The sequence below is a fragment of the Lolium perenne genome, chromosome 4 (genome assembly GCF_019359855.2).
Source record: "Lolium perenne isolate Kyuss_39 chromosome 4, Kyuss_2.0, whole genome shotgun sequence".
In the NCBI taxonomy this organism is placed as follows: domain Eukaryota; kingdom Viridiplantae; phylum Streptophyta; class Magnoliopsida; order Poales; family Poaceae; genus Lolium; species Lolium perenne.
Genome location: NC_067247.2, coordinates 358,081,161 through 358,094,510, shown reverse-complemented (window position 1 = coordinate 358,094,510; position 13,350 = coordinate 358,081,161).

Below are 13,350 nucleotides of genomic sequence, written 5' to 3'. Positions count from 1 at the left end.
AGAGTGAGTGATGATTTTCTCATGGTCATAGAGGTGTAACCTCTCAATATGGTGTGTCGGGAAAATCATCACCCTCGCACATGCAACATGCGATGCATCCGGAATCCGTTTCCGATGAGCTAGAGCTTATCATGGAGATGAACACAAGCTCTAACTCATCTCATGGATAAGAACCAAGAAAAACCAAGAAACACGATGCAATGCATGCAAGGTTTGAGCTCTCTCCGATGATGCGACTCACTATCCTATCGAGCACAAACCTTGTCCTTGCGCGTTCCTCTCGAGTCGGCAAGCTCCGTCTTCATCCTCTTCATGATTGTACATGCCACCATCTTCCTTCAACATACCCTCCACCGTCTTCTTCCATCTTGTACGCATGCCACCGTCTTCATCCATCTTCAACGCCGTCTTCTCTCTTCATCTTCTACGTCTTCATCTCTCTTCGACACCGTCTTTGTCATTGTACTTCGTCTTCTCCATCTTACAACCTTGAGTCCAACACATAGCTATGGACTTGACCTAATATTGATTCTCAATGCAACCGTTAGTCCATAGGGATTGTCATCAATTACCAAAACCACACATGGGGTAATGGACATGTTCTTTCAATCTCCCCCATTTTGGTAATTGATGACAATCTCTTTGAGAGGGTTTAAATATGGAATTTAGCGAACAACCCAAGTTGAATATTTAGAACAAACTCCCCCATTATATATGCATGTGTGAATGAACTTGAATTTCATTGCATATACCGGCAATTAAAGCCTAGCGGAGTATCCTCTAAATATTCAACCATGCAAAGCAACAAATGCAAGGCATGAAAGGCAAATGGTTAAGAACCAACAAAAGCAATTCCCTTAAACCCTCCAAACTTCTCCCCCATTGGCATCGATTGCCAAAATGGACGAAAGGTTTGGAAGGCCAATATAGTGAGCGTTCCTCCATAAGTTGTGCATTTCTCATAATTGTGAGTGAAATCAAATGCACATATTCAATGACGAATATTCGGAGGAAATCAAACTATATTGAGGATCAAAGATTGCAAGAGGATGTGAAGGTGAGAAAGCTTCGACAAATGAAGCAAGCAATCAATGAACCAATAAGAAACACAAGCTTAATAAGAGGCAAGTCAAAACGAAGCTTGTGCCAAAATCAAGTATGAGTGCATGAAGATGCAAATAGGATAAAACAAGCACTCATGACCAAGATCTTTGTGGAGTCATTAACAAGTCAAATAAGAATAAAGGAATGGACTCTGATGCGTGTGGTTGACACGTCCGTTGGAAACCCCAAGAGGAAGGTGTGATGCGCACAGCGGCAAGTTTCCCTCAGTAAGAAATCAAGGTTTAATCGAACCAGTAGGAGTCAAGAAGCACATTGAAGGTTGATGGCGGCGGGATGTAGTGCGGCGCAACACCAGAGATTCCGGCGCCAACGTGGAACCTGCACAACACAACCAAAGTACTTTGCCCCAACGAAACAGTGAGGTTGTCAATCTCACCGGCTTGCTGTAACAAAGGATTAGATGTATAGTGTGGATGATGATTGTTTGCGTAAAACAAGAGAACGATATTGCGGTAGATTGTATTTCAGTATAGAGAATTGGACCGGGGTCCACAGTTCACTAGAGGTGTCTCTCCCATAAGATAAACAGCATGTTGGGTGAACAAATTACAGTTGGGCAATTGACAAATAAAGAGGGCATGACCATGCACATACATATTATGATGAGTATAGTGAGATTTAGTTGGGCATTACGACAAAGTACATAGACCGCTATCCAGCATGCATCTATGCCTAAAAAGTCCACCTTCAGGTTATCATCCGAACCCCCTCCAGTATTAAGTTGCTAACAACAGACAATTGCATTAAGTATTGCGCGTAATGTAATCAGTGACTACATCCTTGAACATAGCACCAATGTTTTATCCCTAGTGGCAACAGCACATCCATAATCTTAGAGATTTCTGTCACTTCCCCAGATTCACGGAGACATGAACCCACTATCGAGCATAAATACTCCCTCTTGGAGTTACAAGCATCTACTTGGCCAGAGCATCTACTAGTAACGGAGAGCATGCAAGATCATAAACAACACATAGACATAACTTTGATAATCAACATAACAAGTATTCTTTATTCATCGGATCCCAACAAACGCAACATATAGAATTACAGATAGATGATCTTGATCATGTTAGGCAGCTCACAAGATCCGACAATGAAGCACAATGGGGAGAAGACAACCATCTAGCTACTGCTATGGACCCATAGTCCAGGGGTAGACTACTCACACATCACTCCGGAGGCGACCATGGCGGCGTAGAGTCCTCCCGGGAGATGATTCCCCTCTCCCGGCAGGTGCCGGAGGCGATCTCCTGAATCCCCGAGATGGGATTGGCGGCGGCAGCGTCTCTGGAAGGTTTTCCGTATCGTGGCTCTCGGTCTTTGGGGTTTCGCGACGGAGGCTTTAAGTAGGCGGAAGGGCAGGTCGAGGCGGCGCGAGGCCCACACCACGAGGCCGCGCGGCCAAGGGGGGCCGCGCCGCCCTAGGGTGTGGCCACCTCGTGGCCCCACTTCGTCTCCTCTTCGGTCTTCTGGAAGCTTCGTGGCAAAATAGGACCCTGGGCGTTGATTTCGTCCAATTCCGAGAATATTTCGTTACTAGGATTTCTGAAACCAAAAACAGCAGAAAACAACAACTGGCACTTCAGCATCTTGTTAATAGGTTAGTTCCAGAAAATGCACGAATATGACATAAAGTGTGCATAAAACATGTAGATAACATCAATAATGTGGCATGGAACATAAGAAATTATCGATACGTTGGAGACGTATCAGCATCCCCAAGCTTAGTTCTGCTCGTCCCGGCGAGGTAAAACTATAACAAAGATAATTTCTGGAGTGACATGCCATCATAACCTTGATCATACTATTTGTAAAGCATATGTAGTGAATGCAGCGATCAAAACAATGTATATGACATGAGTAAACAAGTGAATCATATAGCAAAGACTTTTCATGAATAGTACTTCAAGACAAGCATCAATAAGTCTTGCATAAGAGTTAACTCATAAAGCAATAATTCAAAGTAAAGGTATTGAAGCAACACAAAGGAAGATTAAGTTTCAGCGGTTGCTTTCAACTTGTAACATGTATATCTCATGGATATTATCAACATAGAGTAGTATAATAAGTGCAATATGCAAGTATGTAGGAATCAATGCACAGTTCACACAAGTGTTTGCTTCTTGAGGTGGAGAGAAATAGGTGAACTGACTCAACAATGAAAGTAAAAGAATGGTCCTCCATAGAGGAAAAGCATCGATTGCTATATTTGTGCTAGAGCTTTGATTTTGAAAACATGAAACAATTTTGTCAACGGTAGTAATAAAGCATATGTATCATGTAAATTATATCTTACAAGTTGCAAGCCTCATGCATAGTATACTAATAGTGCCCGCACCTTGTCCTAATTAGCTTGGACTACCGGATCATCACAATGCACATGTTTTAACCAAGTGTCACAAAGGGGTACCTCTATGCCGCCTGTACAAAGGTCTAAGGAGAAAGCTCGCATTGGATTTCTCGCTATTGATTATTCTCAACTTAGACATCCATACCGGGACAACATAGACAACAGATAATGGACTCCTCTTTTATGCATAAGCATGTAACAACAATTAATAATTTTCTCATATGAGATTGAGGATATATGTCCAAAACTGAAACTTCCACCATGGATCATGGCTTTAGTTAGCGGCCCAATGTTCTTCTCTAACAATATGCATGCTTAACCATAAGGTGGTAGATCTCTCTTACTTCAGACAAGACGAACATGCATAGCAACTCACATGAAATTCAACAAAGAGTAGTTGATGGCGTCCCCAGTGAACATGGTTATCGCACAACAAGCAACTTAATAAGAGATAAAGTGCATAAGTACATATTCAATACCACAATAGTTTTTAAGCTATTTGTCCCATGAGCTATATATTGTAAAGGTGAATGATGGAATTTTAAAGGTAGCACTCAAGCAATTTACTTTGGAATGGCGGAAAATACCATGTAGTAGGTAGGTATGGTGGACACAAATGGCATAGTGGTTGGCTCAAGTATTTTGGATGCATGAGAGGTATTCCCTCTCGATACAAGGTTTAGGCTAGCAAGGCTATTTGAAACAAACACAAGGATGAACCGGTGCAGCAAAACTCACATAAAAGACATATTGAAAACATTATAAGAATCTACACCGTCTTCCTTGTTGTTCAAACTCAATACTAGAAATTATCTAGACCTTAGAGAGACCAAATATGCAAACCAAATTTTAGCATGCTCTATGTATTTCTTCATTAATGGGTGCAAAGCATATGATGCAAGAGCTTAAACATGAGCACAACAATTGCCAAGTATCACATTACCCAAGACATTTATAGCAATTACTACATGTATCATTTTCCAATTCCAACCATATAACAATTTAACGAAGAAGAAACTTCGCCATGAATACTATGAGTAGAAACTAAGGACATACTTGTCCATATGCTACAGCGGAGCGTGTCTCTCTCCCATAAAGTGAATCCTAGGATCCATTTTATTCAAACAAAAACAAACCGACGCTCCAAGAAAAGCACATAAGATGTGATGGAATAAAAATATAGTTTCAGGGGAGGAACCTGATAATGTTGTCGATGAAGAAGGGGATGCCTTGGGCATCCCCAAGCTTAGACGCTTGAGTCTTCTTAGAATATGCAGGGGTGAACCACCGGGGCATCCCCAAGCTTAGAGCTTTCACTCTCCTTGATCATGTTGCATCATACTCCTCTCTTGATCCTTGAAAACTTCCTCCACACCAAACTTAGAACAACTCATTAGAGGGTTAGTGGCAATAAAAATTAACATGTTCAGAGGTGACATAATCATTCTTAACACTTCTGGACATTGCATAAAGCTACTAGACATTAATGGATCAAATAAATTCATCCAACATAGCAAAAGAGGCAATGCGAAATAAAAGGCAGAATCTGTCAAAACAGAACAGTTCGTATTGACGAATTTTATCGAGGCACCAGACTTGCTCAAATGAAAATGCTCAAATTGAATGAAAGTTGCGTACATATCTGAGGATCACTCACGTAAATTGGCATAATTTTCTGAGTTACCTACAGAGAAAACAGCCCAGATTCGTGACAGCAAAGAAATCTGTTTCTGCGCAGTAATCCAAATCTAGTATGAACTTTTCTATCAACGACTTTACTTGGCACAACAAAACACTAAACTAAGATAAGGAGAGGTTGCTACAGTAGTAAACAACTTCCAAGACACAAAATAAAAACAAAGTACTGTAGTAAAAACCATGGGTTGTCTCCCATAAGCGCTTTTCTTTAACGCCTTTCAGCTAGGCGCAGAAAGTGTGTATCAAGTATTATCAAGAGACGAAGTGTCAACATCATAATTTGTTCTAATAATAGAATCAAAAGGTAACTTCATTCTCTTTCTAGGGAAGTGTTCCATACCTTTCTTGAGAGGAAATTGATATTTTATATTACCTTCCTTCATATCAATGATAGCACCAACAGTTCGAAGAAAAGGTCTTCCCAATATAATGGGACAAGATGCATTGCACTCAATATCCAAGACAACAAAATCAACGGGGACAAGATTATTGTTAACGGTAATGCGAACATTATCAACTTTCCCCAAAGGTTTCTTTGTAGAATGATCAGCAAGATTAACATCCAAATAACAATTCTTCAGCGATGGCAAGTCAAGCATATTATAAATTTTCTTAGGCATAACGGAAATACTTGCACCAAGATCACATAAAGCATTACAATCAAAATCTTTAACCTTCATCTTAATGATGGGCTCCCAACCATCCTCTAGCTTTCTAGGAATAGAGGCTTCGCGCTCTAGTTTCTCTTCTCTAGCTTTTATGAGAGCATTTGTAATATGTTGCGTGAAAGCCAAATTTATAGCACTAGCATTAGGACTTTTAGCAAGTTTTTGCAAGAACTTTATAACTTCAGAGATGTGGCAATCATCAAAATTCAAACCATTATAATCTAAAGCAATGGGATCATCATCCCCAATGTTGGAAAAAATTTCAGCAGTTTTATCACAGGCAGTTTCAGCAGTTTTAGCAGTTTCGGGCAGTTTCTCGCGCTTTGCATTAGAAGTGGAAACATTGCTAACACCAATTCTTTTATTATTAATAGTAGGAGGTGCAGCAACATGTGTAGCATTAGCATTACTAGTGGTGGTAATAGTCCAAACTTTAGCTACATTCTTCTCTTTAGCTAGTTTTTCATTTTCTTCTCTATCCCACCTAGCACGTAGTTCAGCCATCAATCTTATATTCTCATTAATTCTAACTTGGATGGCATTTGCTGTAGTAACAATTTTATTTTCAATATCCCTACTAGGAATAACTTTCGATTTCAAAAGATCAACATCAGAGGCAAGACTATCGACTTTAGAAGCAAGTATATCAATTTTTCCAAGCTTTTCTTCAACAGATTTGTTAAAAGCAGTTTGTGTACTAATAAATTCTTTAAGCATGGCTTCAAGTCCAGGGGGTGTGTTCCTATTATTGTTGTCTTCCCATAAGAACTACCATAGCCGTTGCCATTATTATAAGGATATGGCCTATAGTTGTTACTAGAATTGTTCCGGTAAGCATTGTTGTTGAAATTATTATTTTTAATGAAGTTTACATCAACATGTTCTTCTTGGGCAACCAATGAAGCTAACGGAACATTATTAGGATCAACATTAGTCCTATCATTCACAAGCATAGACATAATAGCATCAATCTTATCACTCAAGGAAGAGGTTTCTTCGACAGAATTTACCTTCTTACCTTGTGGAGCTCTTTCCGTGTGCCATTCAGAGTAGTTGATCATCATATTATCAAGAAGCTTTGTTGCTTCACCAAGAGTGATGGACATAAAGGTACCTCCAGCAGCTGAATCCAATAAATTCCGCGAAGAAAAATTTAGTCCTGCATAGAAGGTTTGGATGATCATCCAAGTAGTCAGTCCATGGGTTGGGCAATTTTTAACCAGAGATTTCATTCTTTCCCATGCTTGTGCAACATGCTCAGTATCTAATTGTTTAAAATTCATTATGCTACTCCTCAAAGATATAATTTTAGCAGGGGGATAATATCTACCAATAAAAGCATCCTTGCATTTAGTCCATGAATCAATACTATTCTTAGGCAGAGATAGCAACCAATCTTTAGCTCTTCCTCTTAATGAGAAAGGGAACAATTTTAATTTTATAATGTCACCATCTACATCTTTATATTTTTGCATTTCACATAGTTCAACAAAGTTATTAAGTGGGCAGCAGCATCATCAAAACTAACACCAGAAAATTGCTCTCGCATAACAAGATTTAGTAAAGCAGGTTTAATTTCAAAGAATTCTGCTGTAGTAGCAGGTGGAGCAATAGGTGTGCATAAGAAATCATTATTATTTGTGGTTGTGAAGTCACACAACTTAGTATTTTCAGGGGTAGCCATTTTAGCAGTAGTAAATAAAGCAAACTAGATAAAGTAAATGCAAGTAACTAATTTTTTTGTGTTTTTGATATAGCAAACAAGATAGCAAATAAAGTAAAACTAGCAACTAATTTTTTTGTATTTTGATTTAGTGCAGCAAACAAAGTAGTAAATAAAACTAAGCAAGACAAAAACAAAGTAAAGAGATGGGAAGTGGAGACTCCCCTTGCAGCGTGTCTTGATCTCCCCGGCAACGGCGCCAGAAATTTGCTTGATGCGTGTGGTTGACACGTCCGTTGGAAACCCCAAGAGGAAGGTGTGATGCGCACAGCGGCAAGTTTCCCTCAGTAAGAAACCAAGGTTTAATCGAACCAGTAGGAGTCAAGAAGCACGTTGAAGGTTGATGGCGGCGGGATGTAGTGCGGCGCAACACCAGGGATTCCGGCGCCAACGTGGAACCTGCACAACACAACCAAAGTACTTTGCCCCAACGAAACAGTGAGGTTGTCAATCTCACCGGCTTCCTGTAACAAAGGATTAGATGTATAGTGTGGATGATGATCGTTTGCAGAAAACAGTAGAACAGTATTGCAGTAGATTGTATTTCAGTATAGAGAATTGGACCGGGGTCCACAGTTCACTAGAGGTGTCTCTCCCATAAGATAAACAGCATGTTGGGTGAACAAATTACAGTTGGGAAATTGACAAATAAAGAGGGCATGACCATGCACATACATATTATGATGAGTATAGTGAGATTTAGTTGGGCATTACGACAAAGTACATAGACCGCTATCCAGCATGCATCTATGCCTAAAAAGTCCACCTTCAGGTAATCATCCGAACCCCCTCCAGTATTAAGTTGCTAACAACAGACAATTGCATTAAGTATTGCGCGTAATGTAATCAGTGACTACATCCTTGAACATAGCACCAATGTTTTATCCCTAGTGGCAACAGCACATCCATAACCTTAGAGATTTCTGTCACTTCCCCAGATTCACGGAGACATGAACCCACTATCGAGCATAAATACTCCCTCTTGGAGTTACAAGCATCTACTTGGCCAGAGCATCTACTAGTAACGGAGAGCATGCAAGATCATAAACAACACATAGACATAACTTTGATAATCAACATAACAAGTATTCTCTATTCATCGGATCCCAACAAACGCAACATATAGAATTACAGATAGATGATCTTGATCATGTTAGGCAGCTCACAAGATCCGACAATGAAGCACAATGGGGAGAAGACAACCATCTAGCTACTGCTATGGACCCATAGTCCAGGGGTAGACTACTCACACATCACTCCGGAGGCGACCATGGCGGCGTAGAGTCCTCCGGGAGATGATTCCCCTCTCCGGCAGGGTGCCGGAGGCGATCTCCTGAATCCCCCGAGATGGGATTGGCGGCGGCGGCGTCTCTGGAAGGTTTTCCGTATCGTGGCTCTCGGTACTGGGGGTTTCGCGACGGAGGCTTTAAGTAGGCGGAAGGGCAGGTCAGGAGGCGGCGCGAGGGGCCCACACCACAGGGCCGCGCGGCCAAGGGGGGGGGCCGCGCCGCCCTAGGGTGTGGCCACCTCGTGGCCCCACTTCGTGTCCTCTTCGGTCTTCTGGAAGCTTCGTGGCAAAATAGGACCCTGGGCGTTGATTTCGTCCAATTCCGAGAATATTTCGTTACTAGGATTTCTGAAACCAAAAACAGCAGAAAACAACAACTGGCACTTCGGCATCTTGTTAATAGGTTAGTTCCAGAAAATGCACGAATATGACATAAAGTGTGCATAAAACATGTAGATAACATCAATAATGTGGCATGGAACATAAAAAATTATCGATACGTTGGAGACGTATCAGACTCCATCAAAGAGGGATATCAAAAGATATGCACCATCTCTTATGTGTATAAGTTTCTCTAAGTGTATAACATCACGAAGACGTTTATCCACAAAGAAACATGCACACACAAGATAGGTACAAGAGAGATAGAGCAAGATATCCAAAACAAGCATGCTCAAGGACTTATCTCATTATAGGAAAGTAAAACCAAAAATCAAGTAATGAGATAACCAACTCCCAAAGAAAGCAAGGTTCCAAATAAACCAAACCCTCAACGCTTTTCATGATGGCACAAAGTACCGAAAAGAAAAGGTTTGTCTTCCAAGTCAAATTCTTGGAACAAGAGAGTGTTCTAGCAAACATAGGGGAGCTCCCCCAAAATTAGTGCACTATTTAGGATTTTGTATTTGAATACAAAATGCACAAATGCGGGATCATCGCTCCACCATTGTTTATCAAAACACTAACAAGGTTCAAGTAAGATAAGGGTGAGCATAAGAAGCAAGGAAGACACTTGGGAGTCTAACCCACAAAAACACATGGTAAAGTGGGATTTGTTTGAGCAAACATGTCACATAGGAACAAGATAGTCTATCATAACAATTCTATGTGACACAACCTCAAATGTTCACATTTTCTAGGCTAGTAAGATGCACAAAGCATAATACTCCCCCATAATGTGATAAAGACATTTTTCATGCAAGAGGCAAATAAGAACCAGGTGAGATAATTAATGGACATTATAGAATTTTAATTCATCATGTCGCACATTTTAAGATTGTGAAACGCACAAAGCATATCACTCCCCCAAGATGGGATAGTCCATTAATTTCTCACATGAGCCAACAACTAAGATATCAATGAGATGCAATAGGCTCAACAAACGACAATTGTACATGATGTGCCACCCAACATATATAAGCATGGAAGCAAGATAAGCAAGTAGGAAGCACAACATACACAACCACATGCAAGGTACAAAACCAACACATGTGAAAGGGGAGCGAGTAACTTTCAATGTACAGGAGTTGAGGACTTGTTACCGCAAGGAGGAGCATGGGTAAAGGATGAAAGGAATAGTTCTTGACTTGAGGAAGTGAGAATGATGAAGATCCCCCAAGTCTTCATGAACTAGTCAAGCCTCCCCAACCAAGTTGGGTACTAAGAAGTTAGTCACAATAGGCTTGGCAACCCAAATGGTTCTTTTTGAGAAACCACATTGAGTGCCCATATATTTGGCAAACACATTTCCAACCTTATCCTTGCAAAGAGAATAAGCACCACCGATCAAGATAGGGTTAGATGAGTTACCACTAGTGCAAAAGGAGGAGATGTGGCCCTTCTCGCGGCATATGTAGCATGTTCTTCTCTTCTCCTTCTTCTCACTTGATTTCTCCACAACGGGAGCCTTGGCTTAATCCTTCTTGGGTAGCGGCCTTTCTTCAAGTCGAGGTAGACCTTGAGCTTGACCTTGAGGAAGACCATGAGCTCCATCTTGAGGCTGCTTCCCTTGTTTCTTCTCTCCATGTGGCTTCTTCTTCAAGGGGCACGATCTAAGATGATGCCCTTCAATATTGCACTTGAAGCACATAATCTTGGCAGGGTCCTTCACATGCCCATGGCCCTTCTTCCGCTTGTGCGTGGTGGACTTGTTCTTGTCGTTGGAGTTGAAACCAAGTCCACTCTTGTCATTGGGGGATCGCTTCCCTTCATGACCTTTTACCAAGTCCTTCTTCAAAGAAGAGACTTGGGCCTCGAGCTCTTTGATTTCCCCTACATGGTTAGTAACAACACAAGTACTAGAGGAAGTGGAAGCTTCATTGTTAGAGCAACAAGGGGCAAGGTATGTAATTCACCACAAGATATAGCAATAGCATGGGTGGGTGAATTACTAGCACTAGCACATGGAATTGTAGAGCAACACGGCATAGAAGGTAGTTCACCACAAGATAAGTCAATAGCATGAGTGGGTGAACTAAAAGCACTAGCACATGGCAAAATAGCATTTTGAGAGGTAGTGCTAGTACTCACATGAGGCTCACAAGATTTTACCTTTGACATGATAGCCTCATGAGCTAACTTTAGCAAATCATGAGAGACTAGAAGATCATCATGGGAGCTAGAAAGCTTTCCATAATTTTCTTCCAATTTCTCATAATTGCTTGTTAGCAAAGCAAGTTGAGCCCTTAGCTCAACATTCTCCTTCAAGATGGATGCTTCACAAGAGGTAGAGTTAGTAGCACAAGCATCATCAATAATAGCACAAGAAAAAGGCAACTTAGCAAGCTCTATTAGTTTGAGAGCCTTAAATTGCTCATGTGACTCGGTGAGTTTGATGAGCTTACTCTCAATAGCCCTAGAGCCATTTTTGAGAAGCTCAAAATCCTCAAGGAGTTTAGCATGAGCAATTACTAGCTCACCATTTTTAATTTGAAAATCACGTGCCACCTCTAAAGCTCTATCACGAGATTCCTTTACCATAGATAGCTCTAGAGTAAAGGTCTCCTCAAGAGATTCATTGGTGGTTTGTTGTTCTTTAAGAGCTTCTCTAAGAGTTGCAATCTCGTTTGCATACTCGCGCTCATGCTCTTCCTTTTTCTCAATGATTTTTGTGCTCTCAATGGCAAAAGCCAAGATTTTCATAAAGTTAGAGCAAGCAAATTTCTTCTTATGAAGAGCATGAAAAACCAACTCACCCATCATGTTTAAGGAAGCAACATTAAGTTCTTCCATATCATCATCCTCATCATCACTAGATATATAGGGTTCCAAGGAAGGAGATACCTTAGAAGCCTTAGCCATAAGGCAAGTGTAGGAACCGTGCGATGATGAAGAAGATGTACTACTTGAAGCTCCATCCAAGATCTTGTCTTGGCCCATAGTATCTTCGGTTTCCTCTACATTTTTAGTCACACAAATACTAGAGGAAAGCAAAGTATCTTCATTATGGCAACAAGACAAGGGAAGCATATCATCATGGGATGAAGACATGCAAGGACTATCAACACTAGCATGTAAAGCATTTATAGTGCTATAAGTGTTCAAGTCCAAAGATGAAACATTGCAATGGGATAGGTATGAAGAATCATCAAGAGAGGGCTCACCATCAACAATGCAATGTTCATCACCACTCACCATATCATTACCTTGTGTCTTACCACACATTGGTGAAGTGGAAGGAGTGCGATCATACTCAATGGTCTTGGACCCACCATATGTATCTCGAAGCTTTGTCCAAAACTTATGAGCACTCCGGAAAGGCGCGATGGAGGAAATCACTACATGACTCACAACATGGCAAAGCACTTTAGTAGCTTGAGCATCTAGATAAGAGTTTTTCTTCTCCTCAAAGGTTGGATTTTGTGGATCCTTAGGAGGAGAAAAACCCATATCAAGAATTTGATCCACATGTGGGTGCATGTCCCTAAAATAATCAAGCATGTAGAATTTCCAAGTTGTAAAGGTGGAAAAGTGCACTAATCCTCTAGCCGACGTCATACTCTCTAGGCGGTGAAGCCCAACAAGATAAGAGAGCCCTAGCTCTGATACCAATTGAATGTACTAGGACGTCGCCTAGAGGGGGGTGAATAGGCGGTGTATAAAAACTTCTACTTGAGAGCTAAACTAGGCGGAATAAAACTACAAATGTTTACTAGTTTAGCTCAAAGCCTAACAACTAGGGGTTTGCCTAAGTGCTCCAATAAACTATGCTAGCATGATGAGCAACAAGGTGATAACAAGATAGGTATAGCATCAAGCATGATAGATATCACAATGTAAAGCGCATAGGTAAAGGAGCTCGGGTTGAGAAGTAACCGGTGCACGAGGAGACAATGATGTATCCCGAAGTTCACACCCAAGGGTGCTACGTCTCCGTTGGAGCGGTGTGGAGGCACGAGGCACTCCAATGAGCCACTAGGGCCACCGTATTCTCCTCGAGCCTTTCCTCCAAGGAGAAAAGCCTCGATCCACTAAGGGACCCTTGAGGGTGGTCACC